This window comes from Sciurus carolinensis, chromosome 5, assembly GCF_902686445.1.
Source record: "Sciurus carolinensis chromosome 5, mSciCar1.2, whole genome shotgun sequence".
NCBI classification, from domain to species: domain Eukaryota; kingdom Metazoa; phylum Chordata; class Mammalia; order Rodentia; family Sciuridae; genus Sciurus; species Sciurus carolinensis.
In genome coordinates this window covers 86,496,164-86,520,091 of record NC_062217.1, presented here as the reverse complement: position 1 = coordinate 86,520,091, position 23,928 = coordinate 86,496,164, and the positions used below count along the sequence as shown (strand labels likewise).

The following is a 23,928-nucleotide window of genomic DNA, read 5'->3' as shown; positions in this document are numbered from 1 at the left end:
CCCAACCGCCCCCTCATCCTCGCTTTAGTCCTCCCCGGCCTCTCCCCTCGCGGGGGCCTTCCAGGGACTGGACAGGGTGGACGTTGGGGCATCGAGGCCGCGTCTCTCCTCGGGCGGATTCGTTGGGAGCCGCGGCGACGGCCTGGACGCCCGGGCCCGAGCGAGGGCAGGCGGCCCCGCTTCAGTCGCTCCTGTTATCCCGTTCCCTAGAGCACGGGACCCCGAGCAGGAGCCAAGGCCGGTTCGGCGGGCAAGACAACTCGGGCTCCTGACCCTGGCAGACCCGGTGGGTGGGGGCGGGGCGGGGCGGGGGCACCTAGGGGAGGGGACGAGGCCGAAGCCGAAGACCCACGGAGGGGGGAGTGGAACGGCAGAGTCGGAGGTGTGGCCCGAGACTGACGGACAGCCGCATGCACCACCCCACCGAGGGGGGTACTGAAGGAAAGCAGATGTAGCCAATGGATGTGCCCGAAGGGCCTTGGCCCGCCTCTGCCTTCAGCCAATGAGCATGTGGAGGGCGGGGCCTCCCGGGGCTCGGCCGCACTGCCGCCTCCGCCTCCTCCTCCTCCTCACCAGCGCTAAAGCCGGGACTGGACCGAGTGGAGTTGTGCGTGTCGCCGAAGGGGGGTGGGCCGGGGGAGGGGAGGTTCGTTCCGCGGAGCCGCAGCCAGAACCGGGTGAGGCTTATCCCCGCTGTCTTTGCAGTCTAGGGCCGCCGAGAGTGGAGCAGCGCAGCCTCCAGAGGAGGAGGCGGAGGCGGAGGCGACTAGGGAGGCGGAGATGGGTGAGGGCAGCCTCCGGAGCCTCCCACCGACCCGGGCTTAATACCCCACGGCGCGGCCGCCGTCGCCGCTGCGGCGTCGGGGCCTCGGGGGCTGCTCCGGGCCGCGCTCATGTCACAGGCGCCTTTGCGTGCGGCCCGAGGGCTGCAGGAGTGCGGGCGCGGCCGGGCGGGCCGGGTGAGGCGGCCGCCAGGGGCGGGGGTCGCATGGGGCCGCCGGGGTGGGGGCGGCGGGCTGCCGGGAGGTCTTGGGGTATTTTCTTTTCTTTCCTGCGGGCGGGGGGGGGGCGGGGGGAGGGGTTCTCGGGCTGGCCGGCTCTCCCGCTCTCCAGGTTGCGTTTCCACCTTGTCGGCCGGAACCGGGGTCCCCAAGTTTTTCGGGGCGAGGGTTCCTGCTAATGCCCCGCCAGGTTCCCTCCTTCGCTCTTCTCTTCCCCTTGGCTGCGCTGCGCGGCCCTGGCTCCTCACGTATTGTTTGGCTGGGTCTCTAATGGCGGACGGGGAGGCAGCGCTGCCGGTCGCCGACTGCAGGGGGGGGCCAAACCTCGGGCCCAGGGCAACTGCTCAGGGCAAGCATGGGCGTTATCCACCCAGCGGTGACGTGAGCTGCCCCTTACCTCCAAATTAGTGTCGAGTTTGACGGGGATGACGCTAGGTGGGCAAATTTAGGAGGGAATACAAATCCCTTGCTGGCGTCGGGGCAATGTTTGCCCTTCCCCCCTCCCTTTCCAGTACCATGCTGGATGCCCTTAGGCCCCCCTCCTTTCCAGATTTTCCTTTTCACCTGGGTTTTGGCCCCATATATATTTTTTTCCTTATTTTGCTCCACTTGGTAGGAGGGGGCTGTTGTGCCCGGGGTGCGGGTAATAATAGAAGGGCCGAACCTCCTTGACCTCTCATTCCCTTCTCTGCCTCCTTCTGGAAGAAAAGCCTTGGTGATCCCACCAGGTTGGGTGATCTTGATCAATTTTTCATTTCCTTTTTATCCCAGGTCCAGGAATTGCCTTCAACTCTGTCTGGTGCATCTCTGGCAGAAAGTAGGAAAGAAAACACCCCGATTGTGAGTCCTTTGCCCCTAATATGTTGCTCTTTATAAAGGACGTTGTCAGGTTGTAGGGGTTCAGCCATGGGACTTGGCCCTCCGGGTTGTTTTGAGGGGGAGGAGCTTTCCCTTGGGTGGCAGCTGCCCTCGGGGCGAAGCCCGTGTAATGGTTGGTGAGGCAGCTGGGAGTGGGCGCTGCTGTTTCCACCGCTGCAGACATCGCTCCTGCTGCTGCAATACCAACCTCAGCAACCAGACGACGGGCTTCTGCAGCTGCTCACGTTACCGGGGAGGAGGGGTGGTGCGAAGGAGGGCATATTTCTGGTGCCCTCTAGAGTTCCAAAGTGGGAATTAACGGTATTTCGTTTTAAATGCTATGCATGCAACCATCTTTTAACATTTTTCTTCTTTCACATTGGAGAATTGATTAAGGGATTGGAAACATAGAGAGTCCCTTTTATCTTTTTGTCTCATCAAAAACTCAAATTTGGCTCATTATGGTTCTAGAGTTGCTCGATCTTTTTCGTGTATTTGCTTAGCAAAGTGCATGACGTTCACTTCTCTAGAATCTGCTCTTAATCGCACCACGCAGAATGCTGACCAGAGCAGTTACTCCATCACCTCCAGTGTTGTTTTAGTCCTCACTTAAGAGTCATTCTTGAATGTTAACCTGGGAATTATATTAAATGCCTATAATTCGGGGTTTTTAGGGCAATCTTGTTATGTGCTAGACAGTGGAATAAAAAGAACCAAACTTTTCTTTCAGTCAGTTGAAAATAGTTACAAAATATCAGTGAAATCAGCACTTTGGACACATTGTATCTCTTGAGCCCCTTAACAGTTGATACTGTAACTTGTAGACTGTGTTAGAGGTGGATCATAAGTGTCAGAGCTTGTGCTTAAATATGAAGACTAAAGGAGTTAAAAAAATTTAATTGGAGGTAAGGATTTTCTGAATATGGATTGTGAAGGAAGACACCTTAAATACTCCTGATTTTAGACACAGTGCGAAGACATTTTCAAATGTTACTTTCCTTAATCTTAGCAAATAGTCTACAGGGTAATAAAAATAGAATAAAAATAGTATTAATTGAGCCCATATTGTATGTCAGTCCAATTTTCATTTTTTATAAAAGGTTTATTGTGAAAACTTTTAAGTTTATGTTTGAACCCATCATTTACTTCTAAAATTATGAAACCAAAATGTCCAAACTAATTTTTAACATGTATTAATTTAATCCTCACAACCCAGTGATGTAATATTGTTTTTATTCCACATTTGTAGAGGAGGAAACAGGAATGTGAAGATAACCCAGTTAGTAATATTTGGCAAGGCAAGGATTTATACTTATTCAGTTTGATTACAGAGTCTAAGTTCAGCAATTATGCAGTACTGTTTCAAAATGCATGCTCATTTTGTAAATTCGGATTTCAAGACAGTGAGAAATATTCATTAGTCTTCTCAATCCATGGCCTTTTACTTCTTGGGTGTATAAACAAATACAAAAGTACTTGAATCTTGTTGAGTACCCTTTTAAAATTAAGAGAATCACAGTTATCAGTTAACTTTTCTAAAAAAATGTTTTCACGAGTGCATTGTAGTTGTTCATAATATTCAGTTGCATTTTGACATAATCATACATGCATGGAATATAATAATTTGCTCCATTTCAGTCTCCAGTACTTACTCTTTCCCTTCCCTCTTCCCTTCTGTTCTCCTTTCTGTACTCCACTGGTCTTCCTCCTACTTATGTTATCAATTAGCTTCTTATACTGCCTTATTTCAAGACTAATAGGGTAAGTTTGGATCAGAATTTATGTTTTTCAATGTGTCTGTACAATTTATAACCCATATTGTCTCCTAAATACTGTAACTTGATGAATGTAATTTATCTGATGAGTTTGAAGCTCTTTAGTCATTAGATCATTCAAATATGATGGGTCAAGGAGCAGGTCTTTCAGATAGATGGGTGGTGCTTATCATTACTGTATAATTTTACAAAAAATTTCCATTTCTACAATTTTTATCATGTTGTTGATAGGGGAAACTTGATAATTAGTTATGTTTGGTAGTCATTTGGAGATAACTGATATAGAAAGCTTACAAATCAGGATTTTTCTTTGATGGTAATACATGAATGCTAATGGAAACCAGTGATTTTTAAAAATAATACCGAAATGTGGTTCTTATTTTGTTTAATGATATAGCTCAGAATTTAAAAAGTCTATTTAAAAACATCAGCTAATGGTGCTGTAATGTACTACATATTAGTAAGATGAAGATGAAGGTAATCAACAAATTTTGATCAACCTTACATAAGTTTATGTTCTAATATTTATTGAGCACTCAATGTGAATTAGATGCTTTTATATATATTTTCAAAGTATTTTAATGTTTAAAATACTTTGCAATTTTATGGCATTTTTTCCTTAGTGCATACTCTTTTCTCCTCCACCACCTATCCTTTGAAATAGTTGGGAGAAAGATATGAAGTCATCCCTACTTTTCCATTTTCTGCTTTTACATAATCTCATGGGCTGAACTTTTGAATCTCACAAATGGGAGAAATCCCTGAATCACTCAGGTATTCCACAGAAACTGACTTAATAACATTTTAGATTTGAGTGGATGTGGAACTTGTCATACCATCTTTGTATGACAGTATTTGTATGTTTATCATTTTATTGTATTTTGCTCTTGTTTGAGATACAAAAGTGCACAAACGGTGCTGTTGCGGCAGTCAATCTTGGCCTTTAATCAGATGTTCTGGTATTACAGTGATGGAAAGAATTTGTACAAAATTCTGTAACTGTGTCAAAAGGTGTGGAAGTTTTATATATTCTGTCTCTAGGCATTAATATCTGTCTCCACTTCATTTGACAGTGTTATCAACATATGCCTTATTATGTTAAATGACATTTATTATAAGAAGGTTTTGGCGTATTCAACTTCATGTGTTTTAGGGAATGCAGAGAGAGCCCAGACTAAAGTGGTTTCTCCTATTGGTTCTTCCAACTGTATTTTTTGTAGAATATCTTAAGTTAGAAAAGCAGATTGCTTAGACTCTGCATTTTCTTTTCTTTCTTTCTTCTTTTTTTTTTTTTTCTAAAATTTCAGTTGATTAATTTTCTGACAGGGATAGACCTGTCAGAGCATAGAATATGGATTATAAAATTGATTGAATAGGACTTTTGAAATATTCAAATCTAAATATTCTTATGCAGAAGTCTAATATGTAAGACTTTTGAAAGTTGTTACTGAGAAAAATTGCTGTTGGGTAAATGCATAAATTTGAACTATAGAGCTGTGGGTAACAATTGCAGTTTTTTGGAGGGGTGTACCTGGGATTGAACTCAGGGGCACTTGACCACTGAACCACATCCCCAGCCCTATTTTGTATTTTATTTAGAGACAGAGTCTCACTGATTTGCTTAGCGCCTCTCTTTTGCTGAGACTGGCTTTGAACTCCCAATCTTCCTTTCAACCTCTGGAGCCACTGGAATTACAGGCGTGTGCTGGCTGCAGTTTATTTTTATATTTTATTTTGGTTGTATACCAGCCAGAAAAATTCTGTTTTACTTGGTTGGAATTGCAGATTTTTATTTGCAAACTTTTGAAGACAACTCATTTTGTAATCTTAGTATCTTAGTGGCTTTTTTTGCTTTTTTTTTTTAAGTTAAGATAGGGGAAGATCTTTATGGAGGCCAGCACCAAATTAGCAAGATGAGTTGGTCTTCTTAAAGTGTGTTAAAATTTGAATTACAACATATTTGAACATATTTGTTGTTTTATTTTAGAATATATCAATTTTTAAATGTAGTTTAATACAATACTTGAAGCACTTCTGTGGAGTTGCAGAATAAATTTTTGTAAATGATTGAAAAATCTATTTAGTAGTGATTAGTTATCAAAATCACATGACTAGATTGGGATTTCTGTTTTATTTTTAATACGAAGAATTATGGTGTTTAATTTGAAAGAAGTGCCTAACTTGGTATTTTTACTGATTTGATCCATGTTCTCTAAATATTAATGTTTGCTCTTTTAAGAAATGATTTATGAGAAAACTTTGTGTATTAGGAGAATAGTAATGAATATTTAATAGGTCTGTTTTTTTTAAACTGCATATTTATGTTTCATTAGTACAGGTTATCTTGTTTTTATTCTTGAAACAGTACCAAATTATTGCCAGAGAATTTGAATCATCTTCTTTAATATCAGTTGGCTACCAAGCACCAGGTTAGGTTCTCTCTTACTTCTCCATAGGGTTCTAGATTTTTTTCTCTTCAGTGAATATGAAGGCTAGTTTGTTTTTGTGAATTAATAAATTAGTCTGAGGGGTTTGAAAACACTTTATCCTTAAACCATTTTGCCCCATTGCCCTGTATGTATGCCATGCATAAAAAACCTGTACCTGTAAGATTTTGTAGGACACCTGTCAAATTGCTCAACTTAAGTTTTAATAGGTGTCCTATATATAGAATGATGCAACAATAATGGATTAAATTATTGAGTATTTAAGTTTGTCAATTTTAAAAGTAATGTTAAGTTGAAAAAAAAGATATGCTGAGATGTAATTTTTAAGATGAATATTCCAGGAATAGAATTAATTGTTACAACTTCAAATTATAAAAGTTGGGAAAATCTGTTGTAATTACTTTGTAACCATACAAAGTTACTTTCTAACCATACATCTAGGTTGGCTAAGAAAAATAAATAGCTAATTTAAGTAAAATTGTGATGCACAGTTAGAGATTGTGGACAGAATACTCTTTTATCGTGATTGTAAAAGTATGAAAAACCCTTCAGTCTTTTTGGTTTATGGAAATGCATGTGTGTATTACTGTTGCTATAGTCACCCCCAAACTTTGAATGAACTAGGGTAAGAATTTGGAAGTAAATTTTGGTTTAATTTAAAAACATTAAAAAAAGAAATTTTCCTTGTAATACTGGGATAGTTTTATATTCACTCACTAAAGAGGCATGTCTTTTACCTACTGAGAGTAGTGTTCTTGCAGTATTTAGGTGGAGAATGGTTCAGGGTAAAAATCAAGGAACTGTAGAAATCACTTATTTAACAAATTGGATATTAGAACATGTACTATGTATTTGGTAGTCATAAAAGTTGTGTTCTGTTAATAGTAAGTAAGTTAGTAGTTTCTTTGACTCTTTGCTTCTAGAGTCTGTCATCTAGATTTCTGATGCTGTGCTCTAGGACCCTAATTTGGAATTTCAAAGTTTCTGGCTAAGCTTAGTGATTATTAGGTTAGTGATTTGTGTTTCTATAGGACATTTAAGACTTGAATGGATGTGAAATTTTAGCTTAAATGAAATTTTATTTTTTTCAGATTTATACTTTTTTTTTTTTTTTTTTTTTTTTTGCCTTCCAAGCTTGTCATAGTTTATTTTAATTAAGTTATTTTAATTGTTTCTGGTCCCAACATGGTTCAGGTTGAACATCCCTGATCTGAAAATCTGAAATCCAAAATGCTCCAAAATGTGAAACTTTTTGAGCCCAGAAGGTGATGCTAACAAGTGGAAAATTCCATATCTGATCTCCTTCGGCAGGGTGAAGTCAAAACATAGGTGTGCTAAAAATATTGTGTAAAGTAACACATAGGGTATGTGTATGAAGGTGTACATGAAATGAATGAATTTTGTGTTTAGACTTGTCCTATCCCCAAGATATCTCATTATGTATATGCAAACATTAAATAATCCAAAGTCTAAAACACTTCAGATCTCAAGCATTTCGATAAGGACTGTTCATCCTGGATCTGAATTCTTATATGTTCATGATTAAGTGTTTGATTTTGATGTAATAATATTTGTTGTGTTAAAAATCTACAAATTTATCTAATTTTAGCTTTATACCTTTGATTGTATATTGTTTCACTTTTTTACTTGTTTGTTTTAATATGTAGTCCAGTTAACAAAGGAGTATTAACTCCTGCCTATGAAGTTATTCTGCCCTGTGTCTTCAGACAGTTTTACATTCCTTATAAAAGTAAAGCTTCTGCTTGGTTAGTTTGTCCTCCATGACACAAACTCCTGACTTTTTTTATTCTATGATCCCTCTACTTGTATGTCACCTTTTGCATCTCAAAAGGAGAGATGTTTTCATCTTGCTTTTCTTCTGGACTTCAGGTTTCATCTGCCTTTCTCTTTCATAACTCCCTTATCATTTCTAAAAAAGAACACAAGGTATCTGGAATAGCATCTAATTTCTTAAATCTGATTGTGCTGTACTTTCAGGAGGCATACTTGCAAATTTTAGTAAATTTTGTGAGTTTATGAGATTATGGGATAACAACAGGGTATAGAGGCATGTTGGGGCCTCATGTAGAAAGGGAACTAGTGAGGCCTAAGAAGATTAGAAGGATAACAACTTTTACAACTTTGTTTTTTTTTTCTCTATTTTTTTTTTGGTAGTTTTTCTGCCTAAAAAAAAGTTGTTTTTTTTTTTTTTTAAACCTGAGTATTGCCTAAGAGATTTGTAGCATGACTTGTTTGGAGTCAGACGGAGATAAAATTTGCCCTGCTCATGGAGGGGTGATTGAGTGTTCTAAACTGGGTTGTGGTGATGGTTGCATTAAGTGTACATATACTAAAATTTATCAAAGTTTTCTCTTAAATAAAATTTACCAAATGTAAAGAATGCCTCAATAAAACTATTAAAAAGCAATTTTACTCTTAACACCCATTGGTAATCTTAGGCAAGTCACTTAATCTCTGAGCTTCAGTTGACTCATTTGGATAAATGAATACAGTAATGCCTTTTTTCCTGAGATTGCTGAAGTAAGGATTAAAATAGTATAGGGGAACTAGGGATGTAGCTCAGTGAGTGGTAAGGTGCTTGCCTTGCATTCTATCCCCAGAACTGGAGAACAAAGTATAAGAGTAGGTGACTAACCAATAATAGGTGCTCAGTTAACAGCAGCTACAATTAACCTATTGGGACCAAATATGAATTTTTTCCCATCACTGGTGCAGTAAATTTATGGTGTCTCATCTGGTAGTTTCTAGAATGATTTACATCTTCTCCAACTTCCCTCTGCTTGCTCCTTTCTTAATTAGTCTACAAGTATGGTTAAGTGCTCTGTCCTCCAGAATCTCTGCATCCTTTTCTTTTTTCTTTTTTTTTTTTAATTGTAAACAAATGGGATACATGTTGTTTCTCTGTTTGTACATGGCGTAAAGGCATACCATTTGTGTAATCATAAATTTATATACGGTAATGTTGTTTGATTCATTTCTGCATCCTTTTCAAACTCAGATAGCTTCCTCTTCTTTAAAAATTTCTTCTTTTCCCTATACTTTTTGAAAGAAATTCATTCTTTGATTTGCACTCTCAACGTTATACTAAATCTACTGTATTGAAGTCCTTAAGGACCTAATTGCTGAATCTTTAATTATTGCTTTATGGTCTTACTTCTAAACATTTGAAATTTAATGTTTTAGATTTAACATTTAAGTTTGAAGTTTCATAAATAAATTCTTTTGATTTCTGAAATTTTGAATTTTAATGTGATCTCATACTTCTGGCCATCACTTTCACTTACTTCATTATACTCTCAAATGTTGTAAATGACCTTATCTGTTACTATACTATCCTTAGATCGCTCCTCTTCTACTTTGTACTTTTACCTTAATCCATTGTATTAGAAAATAAGGAATTTATTTACAATGTAATTTCTTCCTATTCTTTCTTCCAGTCTATAACCAGATTAATTTTTCCTGAAATCCAGTCTTATCACATCACTCAATTGAAAAAAGGTGAGGGATTTGTGTTGGCATGTGAAACAAAATACAAACAATCTGGCTTTTAAAAACATTAAAAGAAGAAATCTGGGTTGGTGATGAAGCTCAGTGCTTGCTTAGTATGCGCAAGGCTCTGGATTTAGTCACTGGCACCAAGGAAAAGAAAAAGAAGTTTTTTTAGGTAGGCCCATTTTGGAGAGATAATCATATAAATGAATGAATATAAACAATAAAGTGAGGCTGGGGATATGACTCTGGGGAGCATTTGCCTAGCATGCAGTAGGCCCTTGGCTCAGTCCCTAGCACTGCAAAAAAGCAAAACAAAAAACGCCCAAACAGTGAAGTGTAACAGGCAGTATGCATAAATGAATAATTATCAAAACAAAAAACGCCCAAACAGTGAAGTATATCAGGCAGTATGCATAAATGAATAATTATATGCACATAAGAAAGGACAGTTCTTAATATTTTGGTTATAAAATAAAACACCTTTAAAAATTCTAAAGTAGCAAAGGAGTATATGACTTAGAAAACGTAAGTTCCTGCATAATCCCACTCCTCTTGACACCCATGTTTAAGATTTTAAATATATTCTTAGGAGTGTTTTGGTGTTCATTGTACTAATATTTTTCATGTATACTGTCAGCTATCAGTAGTTGATATATATGACACAGTCTTGTATTCTTGTAATCATCCCCTTCCCTGTATGTTGCAAACATTTTCAACTGATGGTTTAATTCTAAAATGACCAGTGTGTTAGAGTAGTTCACAAGTTTCAATCCTGTTTGATTGGGTGATAATGTGGTTTAGTGAAAGATATGTGGACTTTAGGTACAAATTTTGAGTTTGCCACTTGTGAACTGTGTACCCTAGGAGATTGACTTGATTATAGAGAATAGCTTATTTGCATAATAGGATAATAATATATTTTTTACTTACAAGATATATTTCAAGGTAGTTGTGATGAGACTGGTATCAAGCATATCTTTTATAAATGGTAGTAGTTATTGGTAGACTTGTCATAAAACTCATGAAAAGTAAAACTCAAGGCATGAAGGGATTGAATAAAAGTGGTAAGTGAAAAATGGCCTAACTGCTTCAAGCTTGTTTTAAAGAGCTTTAAGTATTTACTAGATAATTAAACAAACTGCATTGAATTGTAAATAATAGGATTGTTTCTTTCCTGAAATTTGTTTATTAAGGGAAAATTATTTCCTTTGGTATATTTCATATTCTGTATTTCTTTGATTTTTAAAAGTAGTGAACTCTCTGAAGAACATGATTTGAGGAACAAATGCTGGTAAAAACTGTCATGAGTGTTTAGTCTTTGAATCAGAGGCAATAGATTTTATTTAATAATAATCTGTATTGGAGAAGTAATTTTTGTTGGAGAAATAAATTTTTAGTATATGAAGCCTAGCCTTTTTGAATCTGTGATCTCATTTGCTTATTGATGCAAGTATTATTGTTTCCTTAGGTTAGATGAGGTCTTAATCATGGAACATTCGAAGTCACATAAAGAAGGTAAAGTTTTTTTTTTTTTTTTTTTTTTTTTTTAAAGCCCTCAACACCATCATGTTTAAACATCAGGGAAAATCATAATAAAAAAAGAGCATGGATTTGTAATACCAAGTGATCATAAGTATAAATAAGTGTTTTGATGGTTTATTTTCAAATTAACAAGTTGAAATTACTTGTAGTTTGTAAACTATGTTTGGAGAATCTAGTGTAGGTTTATTTAACCTGTTTGATTAAGGGGAACAAATAGGGTATGATAACCTTTTACTGGGGATTAAGGCCATGTTACTAACTGAATTATGTAGATTAAAAGAGAAATAATAAAAATCATGGCCAAAGACATAGGATAGAGATATTTTCAAATTTACTTATCTTTCAAGGAAGTTATTCTAATTTCCTGTTTTATAGTGGGAAAACTGAGGCTCAGGGATGAAGTGATTTTCTTATGGCACAGAGGAAGGAAAAGAGAGAATTCAGTGGGACTAAGGGAGAACAACAACAAAAAAACCAAAACAACAACAAACGCTGAAAAACAAAGAATAAAACTCTATCTTAAATGATTATCTCTTCTTCTTCTTTTTTTAAAAATATTTTTTAGTTGTTGATGGACTATTTATTTATTTGTATGTGGTGCTGAAAATTGAACCTCCCGCATGCTAGGCAAGCCCTCTACCCCTGAGTCACAACCCAAGCCCTGTTATCTCTTTTTATTATGGAAAAAATAGTTAATATTTAGTAAATATTGGCTGAACACTACATTAAGTTCAGGTGTTGTATTGAGAAGCCATGAGAATACAGGTCTTTGTCCTCATGGAGCATACTGTCTAATGGGGAATACAGATTACAAATAAGTAAACATATTACAAATTAGATAAGTACAGCTGAGGAAATGTATATGTGATGTGAGAGTGTAACAAGGAAGCCTGATTATATCAGGGATGGGTAGGTGGAGTATTTGACATAGATATTTGAGAGTGACATTTAAGCTGAGACTTAGAGAAATGATGAAAGGAGCCTTTCAGGCAGAGGAAGAACACGTAGTATAAAGGTCCTGATATTGGGGGAAACTTGGACCCACCCACAAATCAAAAGAAAGAATGATTTAGCTGAAACTTAATAAACGAAGTAAGGGAGAATAGTGCTGAAAGTGAGCCTGGATTGTAAGCAGGGATCAAATTTTGCAGGAGTCTTAACACTTAGAGAAGAATTATAGGTTTTCTCCTACATATACTGGAAAGCCGTGTAGAAAGCAAATAGTGTAGTCCAAAATAATTTTTAAAAAGTCTTTTAGAGGGGCTGGGGTTGTGGCTCAGTGGTAGGGTGCTTGCCTAGCATGTGTGAGGCACTGGATTCGATCCTCAGCACCACATATAAATAAATAAAATAAAAGTGTATATAAAAAATACCTGATATTTATGAAAAAAAATCTTTTGCATAATCTGAGGAATATAGAAGGTAATGTAACTAATCCATCAGAAAATTTATGGCTTTCCAGAGAAAAGAGGTATCAGTAGAGATACCTACTCTACTGATAAAAAAGTGGACAGTTTCAGGATTTATTTTGGAGACCATTCCATTCATACACGTGCATATCTTATTCAGGTTTTCTTGTAACCCCTACAGTATTATTTTTGTTTCCTTCAATAAAGTCTTGCACATTTCTTGCAATAATTATTTCTATTTCTTGGAATATTGAAGTGAATTTTTCCCATTACATTAAAAATGTTTACACACCATAAATAAGGCTTGAAAACATACAAACTGGGGTTGGGGGGAGGAACATAGGTATTGGGGAATTAAATCAACCAAATTATACTATATGTATGTATAACTGTATCATAATGAATTCCACTCTTATGTATAATTATAATACACTAATTAAGAAATAAAAAAAACAAATAGAACAGGGACCATTAGAAAGGGATCAGTGGAAGAAGAGGAGGGAAAGGGGAAGTACCAGGGAATAACATGGAGCAAATCACGCTATATGCATGTGTGAAACTATCACAGTAAAACCCACTATTAAGTATAATTATAATGCAGTAACATAATAGAAAATGATACAAACTGAAAAATTGTATTTGTAACAAATATAACAGGGTATCCATATTTTAAAAGAACACATTATTAAATCAGGAAAAAATTAGCTATCTGATGATATGCAGTGTTGGGAAGAATGTGAAGAAACTGATAGAAATACAGTTGTATATATATGTAATATGCATATACTGACAGCAATTCCTACTTTCAGAATCTTAGAGAACATACACATGAACTCAAACAAGTATACTTCTTGCAGTATTATCTTCAAGAAGACATTAACAAGTGGGAAAAGATAAGCAAGTTGCATAAAAATATGTGTAGTATACATGTTTTAAAATATACACACAAATTACTACATATTAATACATGTAGAAAAAGGCTTGAAGTAATAAACACTAACTTGATAATCTCTGAACAGTGGGGAAAAGGATCAGGGAACCAATAATAGATTACAAACAGATTATGCCCTTATACTTCTTATAATATAGCCACAAACTTTTACAACAAATCTTTGAGATAACTAAAACAAGCTGGGCATGGTGCAAGCCTATAATCCCAGTAACTCAGGAGGCTGAGGCAGGAGGATCTTAAGTTCAAAGCCAACCTCAGCAAAATGAGGTGCTAAGCAACTCAGTGAGACCCTGTCTAAATAAAATACAAAATAGGGTTGGGGATGTGGCTCAGTGGTTGAGCGGTTGCTGAGGCTGGCTTTGAACTCACAATTCTCCGGCTTCAGCCCCTCCCCTCCCCCAGCTACTGGGATTACTGGAACACAACACCACACCCAGCCTGAAGATCATTCTGAGACTCCTCTCCTTCACCTTTAGCCCGTCAACACTAAGTACTATCATTGTCTGTTTTCCAGAACTTTTTTTTTGCCCCAAAGAAAAACTACACTTTAAACCATCCCAGTTTCCCGGGGGCTGGAAAGCCCCTGGTAACCTCTATTCTTCCTTTGTCTCTATGAATTTGCCTATTCTAAGTACCCTACAAGTGAAATCATTTAATACTCATCCTTGTGTGTCTGACTTATTTCATTTAGCTTAATGTTTTCAAGGTATCATGTTATATGTGTCAGAATTTCATTGATTTTTTATGGCTAAGTACTATTTAATTGATACACAGATCAGCATTTGTTGGTTCATTTGTTGATGGAGACTAAGGTTTTTCCAAACTCTTTGGTCCATTGTGAAAAATGCTGCTCTGATCATTGGTGTAAAAGTATCCATTTGAGTCCTTTGTTTTCAGTTCTTTTGGATATGTACCTAGTAGTAAAATTGATGGGTCATATGTTAATTCATGTATGACTTTTTGAACAAGTGTTGTTTTCCGCAGTATACATTCAACCACCATGAATAAGCCTTCCAGTTTTTGGACATCCAGCTCTTGTTACCTCCTCCTCCCACTTAGTTTCCTGCTGATCCCTGCTTTCACTGTATCATAAGTTTTGGTTATGTTTTGTTTATTTTCATCTCAAAGTATTTTCTCATTTCCTTTGTGATTTCTTCTCTGGTTCATTGGTTTTTTAAGAGTTTGTGTAATTCCCATGTGTTCGTGAGTTTTCTGATTTTTTCCCCCCTGCTATTTCTAGTTTAATTCTATTGTGATTTGACAAGATAGTATCATACTATTCCTTTTAAACTTATAAAGACTTGTTTTGTAGTTAACATATGGTCTATTCTGGTGAATGTGACATCACTTTTTTTTTTTTTTTGGTACTGGGGATTCATCCCAGGAGAACTTAACCACTAAGTTACATCCTCAACCTTTTTTTTATATTTTATTTAGAGACAGGGTCTTGCTGAGTTGCTTAGGGCCTTGCTGCATTTTTAAGGCTGGCCTTGAACTCAAGATCCTCCTGCCTTAGCCTCCTGAGCTGCTGGGATTACAGGCCTATGCCACCACACCTGACCCATGTGTACTTTTTGAAGAATGTGTGTTTTATTGTTGTTGGGTGGAGTGCTGAATTATATGCCTTCTTTTCAAATCCTCTTCAATCTTCTGCCTGGTTGTTTTATCTACTATTGAAAGTGGTATATTGGACCAGGAGCAGTGGTGCACACCTATAAGCCCAGCAGTTTGCGAACCTGAGGCAGGGGGATTGTGAGTTCAAAGCCAGCCCCAGCAATTTAGTGAGGCCCTAAGCAACTCAATGAGATACTGTCTCTAAATAAAATACCATAAAGGGCTGCAGTTGTTGCTCAGTGGTTAAGTGCCCCTGAGTTCAATCCCTGGTACAAAAAAAAAAAAAAAAAAAAAAAAAAAAGTTGGTATATTGGAATCTCCAGCTATTTTCATAAAATTGTCTATTTCTCCTTTTAATTTTGATGCATTTTGCTTCCATGTATTTTTAGGCTCAGTTGTTAGGTAGGTGTCTTTATGTCTAAAATTGTTAAACATCTTGCTGGAGTGAACCTTTTATCAACATATAACGTTCTTTGTCTTGTATCATTTTTTAGCTTAAAGTTTATTTTGTCTGAGGTTCTCATTTAGTTAGTATTTGCATATAATATCCTTTTCATCTTTATATTCTCAACTTCTTTGGGTCTAAAGTGAATCTCTTGCAGACAGCATATGAACAGATCATATTTTTTTAAAATTCAGTGTGCCATGTCTGTTTTACATAGGGGGAGAATTTGCTCTATTTACATTTATGGTAAATGTTGATAAGGATTTAGCTGTGCCTCTTTTTAATGTCTTTTTTTCTTCTCATTGCCTCAATTACTGTCATATTTTGTGTTTTTTTTTGTTGTTGTACCATCTTGATTCCTCTTCTGTATGTCTTAAAATTACTTTCTTAGTGTTTATCATGGGGATTAAAATGACTATCTTAAAATTATAACAGTATATTGCAAATAATATCAATTTTGAGTAGTATGTACTGCTACACATTAAAACTGGCATTTTTAGTTGACCTCTAGTTACCTTCACTTATATCTTTTATTTCTTTTTATAGCATTGAGTTACTGTTCATTATGTTTTTCCTTTTTTGGGGGAGAGTGGGAGTACTGGGGATTGAACCTGGAACTTTGAGAATGCTAGCAAGTACTCTACCACTGACCTATGTCACCAGCCCTTTTTCTTTTGACACGGGGTCTTATAGGTTGTGTAGGTTGGCCTGGTACTTATTAACTTTCTGCTTCAGCCTCCTGAGTATCTGGGAGTTTTTCCTTTTTCCTTGGAGGACTCTGTAGTATTTCATGTTGGGCAGATCTATAGGAAATGAACTCCCTCTGCTTTTGCTCATCTGGAAATGTCTTAATTTCTCCTTATATTTGTAGAGTTTTTTTTTTTTTTTGCTTGGTATAGGATTCTTGGTTTGACATACTTTTTCTTGATTTTGGTTACTTGAATTTCTGTTCTCTTATTGTTATGAAGAAGTAGTGACCTGACAAAGATTTCCCTAAGTGTTGGGATGAGAATATAAAAATTAATAAAAGGGTCAAGTCTGGGTCTTCTGGTACCACAGGAGAAGTTACTGCTGTCCAAAGAGGTAAAACCAAGAGAATATTTACTCTTGACTAACCCAAACATATAATACACAAATTTTGGTAAAAGGTTCTCACTACTAACCTTGTGTCCGTACAACTGCTCTAGGAATGCAGCATTCTATCCCCAGAGCCAAGGTGGGGTGAGGAATGGAGAATGGTGGCTGGTTTGTGCTATTTACTTATTGAATGATACACAGCTTCCTTGTCAAACATTCCCCTGGTTGTTATGTGTCCAGCTGGGCTCCAGAGATCCAAAGTAGTTGGATCCAATCATTCTTTCCAACTCAATGGTTGCTTAGATAGAGTTACCCAAATCTAGATCTTTCTGCTTCACCATTTTGTCTAAAGTCTATCTGCCTCTATTTTTTGTCATATTTCCAAGGACCTTGTCAATTTCCAAGATGATTTTAAAAATTTAATATTCTAATTTATCCATTTTCACATTTAAAAATTTACTTTTGTATTGGAATTTATTTTGGTGTGGGACAGGGATTCAATGTCATATGTGTATTTTTTTTTTTTTTTTTTTTTTTTTTTGTAGTACTGGGGATTGAACCCAGGGCCTCTTGGGCACTGAGCTAAACCCTAACCCTTTTTGTTTTATTTTGAGAGAGGGTCTCACTAAGTTGCCCAAACTGGCCTTGAACTTGTGATCCTCCTGCCTCAGCCTTTGGAGTAACTGGGATTACAGGTGTGTTCCACTGAGTCCTACTTAAATTAATATTTCCCAGTGACTGCCCAGTTGTTTCATACTATTGTACTGAAAAATTTATATCCTCTATTGAAATCTTTATTGATGAAAGGTTTTTTTTTTGTAGACTCGTTTTTTTCCTGCTTGTTATTATGTTCTGTACCTCAGAGTTTCACTTAGCGATTCATAATATGCTAGTTTCTTCTATTGTTTTGCTCTTTTTTCTGAATTTTTCTGTTTATTCATATAAATTTGGAAATCAGTTTATATAATTAAAAATTCTAATCTAGTTTAGGTGCCTTGTGTCTGTTATCCCAGCTACTCTGGAGACTGAGGCAGAATACTGTTTGGGTCCAAGAGTTTGGAACCAGCTTGGGTAACATGAGTGAGTCTGTCTGTGTCCCTCTCCTTCTTGCTGGTGATTGAATCCGTGACCTCATGCTTCCTAGGCAGTCGCTGTACTACTGAACTGGGTTCCAAGACACTATCTCTTTAAAAAAATAAAAAAAAAATCTATTTTTATTTGGTTCAGAGTAAATTGACAGATTAACTTAAGGAGGATTGATAGCTTTGTTATTGAATTTTCCTTTGTAATTAGGTTTGATTTTGGTGTGTTAATGTCATGGTGAATCATGCATTGAAACATATTTGATGAATTTTAATTCAGTGCAATAATTTTTATTGATGTTCAAATAGTCCCATCTTTGGCCAGTTGGAACCTATTTGTTTTGGCTCTGGAGTCCTTATCATCTCTCCCAGCCCCCAGTAGTCTTCAGTAATATTCTTGCTGTGTAATGTGTGTGATATTCTGGTCTCATCTTGACATTTCTTATGTCTAATGTAGAATACACCATTTCTCCAAGGATACCTATGGTGGTTTTCATTTTTGTTTTTCAATGGAGAAGTGCATTTTTCCTCTAAAAATTCTATAGTTTTCATCATTCTCTTGTTACTTAGTGGATGTAATATCTTACCTCTTTGAATATTGAATATTATGGTTCTCTTTCTTTTATTTTTTTGGTATCTGGGATTAAATCCAGAGGTGCTTAGCCACTGAGCCATATTCCCAGCCCTTTCTATTTTTGTATTTATTTATTTATTTATTTATTTATTTATTTATTTATTTGTGGTGCTGGGGATTGAACCCCGGGCCTTGCGCATGCAAGGCAGGCACTCTACCAACTGAGCTATATTCCCAGCCCCTTATTTTTATATTTTGAGGCAGGGTCTTACTATTTTCCTTAGGGCCTGGCTAGGTTGCTGAGGCTGGTCTCAAACTTGGGATCCTCCTGACTCAGCATCCTGAGTTGCTGGAATTATAGGTGTACACCACTGCACTGGGCTTAGTGATAATTCTCTTAAAAGATTTCTCCCCTCTATAATTATCATTTTACCCAGATGAGTTTTTCTGTTTATTTCATCCCACATGTTGTCACTGTGAACATATCTTTCATTTATTTTCTCTTCTATGAGGTAATTCTTGGTTGTGTGTTGATAATTAAGAATGGGTATCTAAAAGTAGTTTGGATATGCTGAGCCTTTTGGGGTCAGACTATTATACTCCTGTATGGATGATCTGGGTGGTTGTTTGGTTTGGAAATCTCCATTTTTGGTTAGCTTGAGGTTTCTGTTCAAAAGAAATTGTACTATTTCCCAGAAAAGTCTTCCAGTTTCCTATGTGTATAGATGTGTTTTAGGTAGAAGTTAGGTCAGAGTGTCAGCACTATGTATAGGTTCAATTTATACCCCATATTCAAAGAAAGTAAAGTGCTAAACTATATAGTTGACATTGTTTGTTCAAAGTCAGTCTTGTATTCCTCCACATGATTAAACATTTAGACTTCTTATTTGAGTGGGATAGGACTCTAGGTACCTGTTTTTCAAGTAGCTTTTACTCAGTCCTCTTAGTTTACTTAGTCCTCTTAGGCTTTTCATCTCCTTTGCAGAGGAAATGGCTATCATGCTGCTGGTTTCTGAACCTGTCGGATTTTTTTGAGCTGTTGTCTTATTCTTCTGAAAGTTGGTAGGTCAGTTATGATTCTTCTACCTTAGGAGAAGTGAATGTTAACTATAACTTCAGTTTATTTGTAATTGGGTTATTTAAGAACTTTTGTTAAGGTGGGTTCAGGGTTTATATTTTTCAGGCCATTGAAGTCATTTACAACTAATCCATGCTTATCTGCTTTCTCTCTTTCAGAATTTAGGTGCTTTTTAATTCTCTCTATTCTCGTAGGTTTGTGGATTTTTTTTTTTTTTTTAATTGTACAGTAAGTAAGTTTAGTTTGGTTGTTCAATAAGTTTAGTTGGCTTTTGGATGGAAACAGGATTTTATATTTGTCTTCAGTTGACCATCCTATTACTTTTTACATACTAACTTTTTATATAATTTGTTAATCTATCTCATTAGTTACACAGGTAATTCTTTTAGATCCTTGAGACAAAAAAACCACTTTTTTACTATAATATTTTCCTTTCAAAATTTTATATTTCTCTCCTTTTTGAGTATTTGCATTTGCAGGTACTTCCTGAACAGTGCTATATGATGATAATAAAAGAATGTCTTTGGACTGAGATGTATAGTTCAGCCCAGCATGTGCAAGGCTCTGGGTTCCATCTCCAGCACTTAAAAAAAAAAAAAGGACAAGGATATTCTTCTGTGTGTGTGTGTGTTTGTGTTTTGTGCTGAGGAACAAACCTAGCACCAAACTAGTCAAGTGCTCTGCCACTGCGCTACATTCCTAGCCTTTTTTGTTTTTACTAATAGTTACCCAGAGCTGGCCTTGAACTTGAGATCCTCTTGCCTTAGCCTCCAGAGTAGCTGAGATTTTTGGCATGTGCCACCATGTCTGTCATACTTACCTTTTTCTTGAGTTTAATAATAATGCTTTTGTTATTTCCCATTACATTTGATATGTTCTGGTTTACTAGTTATATGTATTTATAGATCTGTTCTTACCTTTTAAGGAATTTTTATTCTTAAAATTTAAAATTAAAATCATAGTGACCCTGAAATGTAATAAGTGCCATAAACACATTGACTAAGACTCTTTGCTGTACAGAATTCACCTTAGCTGCTTTTGTTATTCTTTTATGGTACCAACAAAGCTTTTAGATAGGCCTGTGAGAAAATGATTAATAAAAGTTGAAGCACACTGAAGTCCTTATTTTTCTTTGTGATTTTGTTTCTGAATTTTCATCAGCTTTTATCAACATGCTCAGGTTTTCTTTTTATAAATACATCAAAAAGAGGGGTGGGAGGGGTGGGGAGGGGTGGGAGGGGTGGGGGGGAGGGGAAAAATATAATAAACATCATTACCCTATGTAAACGTAAAAAAAATAAATAAATAAAAAAAAAAAAAATAAATACATCAGCATTTCTATTTTAACCCTTACCTTTTCATTGTTTTATCATGAGAACATCTGTTGTGTTAAATGAGTCTCACTGAATCAAAATAAAGAGCAAATAAAACTTTGAAAGCACGATGATGATGGAATATCATAAAGAAACTTAAAAATTAATTGGAGAGTTACTGAAATTCTGAGGTATAGGCAAAAGTTGCCTGGTAATTATCAGGAGTTAGGTGATTGTTTAGGAGTGTGCCAAGTGACTTTCATAGCCAGTTATCTCTTCGAGTTTCAAGAACAGCCCTGTAAACCACTTTTACCTCCTGTAGTAAAAATTAAAGCACAGAGAAATGATTTGCTCAGTGTTAAGTAGGTAATTTGAATTGATTTGAGGTAGAAAATCTACCTAAAATCTACTAAGGGCTAGGAAGGTTAACTCAGAGTGCTTGCCTAGCATGGTCTGAGATCCTGAGTTTTATATTCAGCACTACAAGAAAGAAAAGTGACTAAATATAGTAGATTTTATGTGGACAATTGTGGTCAACTTTTTAGTTGGATTGTCCTTCTTTATAGGACTAAATGCACTGTGTTTGAAGCATATTCTCAATGACATTTAGAAGTGACCAAATTTATTTGTGTAGTTATGTTTTTAAAAAAATTTTTTAAGTGTGGATGGACACAATACCTTTATTTAAAAAAACAAAAAACAAAAAACCTTTATTTTATTTATTTTTATGTGGTGCTGAGAATTGAACCCAGTGTCTCACATATGTGAGGCAAGTGCTTTCCACTGTGCTACAACCCCAGCCCAATTATGTTGTTTTGAGTAGATTATTATAGAGAAATAACTGGTAAGGAAAGATTTATTCTTCTCTTTTCCGAGGAGACTAAACATTCTCTCCTAGTAATCTCCAGAGGGTACTATTAGGTTAGTTCTAGCTTTTCTGTTCCAGAAATTATCTGTTTTAGGCATGCTAAAACACAGAAAGTATCAAAGGATCCAGATAGCTTATACATTAAAAACCTATATATACCATAATATTTGTAGATTTAGGCTGAGTCTTAGTTTTCTGAAAATGCTTATTTTAGTCAGGATACTTACTACCTTATGAAAGCAAATGTCAACTACAAGTTCAACTTCATTATTTTTAAAAATCTCATTTTGGCCTGGTTCTAAGGGCTTGCTATTTCTTCATTTTGAAGCCTGTGTGGTTTGAATATTGATTTGGTTATTGTTTAATTGAGTGACTACATCTTTTTAAATTTAAAAGAGCTGCATTATTGGTTTATACTAAATTGCATATTAGTTGTGACCGTTTAAATCCTGAGCTCTGTTTCTTCCTGATTGTGGTGTTGGGCAACTTTCTTCACTTTTGAGAACTTTTTTTTTGTACCAGGAATTGAACCCAGGGGCACTTAACTGCTGAGCCATATCCCCAGCCTTTTTAAAAACTGTTTAGAGACAGGGTCTGGCTAAGTTGCTTGGGGCCTCACTGAGTTACTAAGGCTGGATTTGAACTTGTGACGCTCCTGCCTCAGCCTCCCAACCTGCTGGGATTACAGGCATGTGCCCCTGTGCCCAGCTCCCCTCCCAGTTTGTTCTAGCAACATTGACTTTATTCTTGTTAGTCATCTTGCTGTTTCTGTACCAAATACCTGAGATAAATCAACTTCAAAGAGAAAAAAATTTATTTTGACTTATGGTTTTGGAGGTTTCAGTTCATGGTTAGTTGGACCATTTTCAGGCGCGGGGGCATGATGAAGCATATCATGGTGGGAAAGTGGAGCAGAGGAAGCTGCTCACTTCTTGGTGACTGGGAAGTGAAAAAAAGAGCAAGGAAGGGCCTGTATCCTAATATCTCCTTCAAGGGTATACCCTCAATGACTTTAATAGTCTGTATTTTTTAAAGGTTCCACCACCTCCCAATAGTGCTTGGGACTAGGGACCAAGGCTTTTTAACACATGGGCTTTGGGGGGCATTCAGGATCCAAACTATAGCAATTTTCTTACTTGAATCCGGCAACCTTATTTTCTCTTTGTTTTGCAGAAACTTTTTTCTTTGCCTGGAATGTCCTTTCCCTAGTTTTCCTGCAGCTGAATTCTTTTTACTATTTTAGATTTCAGTGTAAATGTCATTTGCTCAAAGAGTTGTTTCTCTGATCACCAAACTTCTGTTTCCATTTTGCTTTTAAAAATTTTAGATTTAGCTTTGATGCCCAGCATCATTAAAAAAAAAAAAAATTAGCTTAAAAATTTGTAATAAATTATGTGGTCTAAAAATTAAGAAATTCCTATGACATTCAGTGAAAAAATTTTCCACCTCATCATCCATTAGTCAAAGAAAGATTTCAAGTTTTCAGAAAGATTTTTCTGTGCAGTTACATGGGAGCCAGGGAATACAAGAAAAAGGGATTAGAAGAAGATGATGAGATAAGGAAAATGAGGGATTAGATCATATTCTTTTCATTGGCTAAATGGGATAGATGTGTACTGAAGGATTATTTTTTATTGTTTTTGGTTGTTTTACTGGTCTAATTTGTGGAATGGATTTGTCTATAGTTTCACTAATAAGTTGATAGAATAAATGTGTACCCTGGAAAGGAGGTGGTAGTGGTAGGACTTTACCATATGATTACTGAAAAATTGAATAGTCGTCATTATCCTGCAGACGTTAACATGTAAGCTATATGAAAGGGCTAAATGAGAAGATTACAGAATGGATCATTCTGTGATCATTTTCACTTATAAAGAAGATAAACCATGTGTGGTGGTTCATGCCTATAATCCCACCTACTCGGGAGGCTGAGGCAAAGGATCAAATATTCAAGGCCAGCGTCATCAATTTAGTGAGACCTTGTCCTAAAATTTAGAAAGGGCTGGACATGTAGCTTAGTGGTAGAGCTCTTGGGTTCATTCCCAAAACTGGGGAAGTGGGTGGGGAACACAAATACCTTAATGGTTTCAGAATTGCGCACAGTGGTGCATGCCTGTAATTCCAGTGGCTTGGGAGGCTGAGGTAGGAGGATCATCAGTTCAAAGCCAGTCTCAGCAAAAGTGAGGCACTAGCAACTGAGTGAGACCCTGTATCTAAATAAAATACAAAATAGGGCTGGGAGTATGGCTCAGTGGTTAAATGCCCCATGGGTTCAATGCAAGGTACCCACCCCAAAAAGAGTTGGGGATGTAGCTCAGTGGTAAAGCACCCCTGGGTTCACCCCAGTAATCCCTCCCTAAAAAAAAATTTGGTTTCAGAT

General features: G+C 36.8%; 1 protein-coding gene across 9 annotated transcripts in view; it reads left to right on the top strand.

The window, feature by feature from the left end:
* Positions 1-625: 625 nt before the first annotated feature.
* The window catches only part of Zmym2 (zinc finger MYM-type containing 2), a 91,545-nt gene continuing 68,242 nt past the window's right edge, over positions 626-23,928 (top strand). The window contains exons 1-4 of one of the 9 annotated variants that reach the window (XM_047553020.1): positions 767-784; positions 1,773-1,841; positions 9,540-9,600; positions 11,063-11,109. The gene's annotated coding sequence lies outside the window, so the exon portion shown is untranslated. Of the gene's footprint in view, positions 678-745; positions 785-808; positions 960-1,772; positions 1,842-9,539; positions 9,601-11,062; positions 11,110-23,928 lie in introns of those variants that run through there. The other 8 variants (XM_047553019.1, XM_047553027.1, XM_047553022.1 and 5 more) reach the window with 8 other exon arrangements.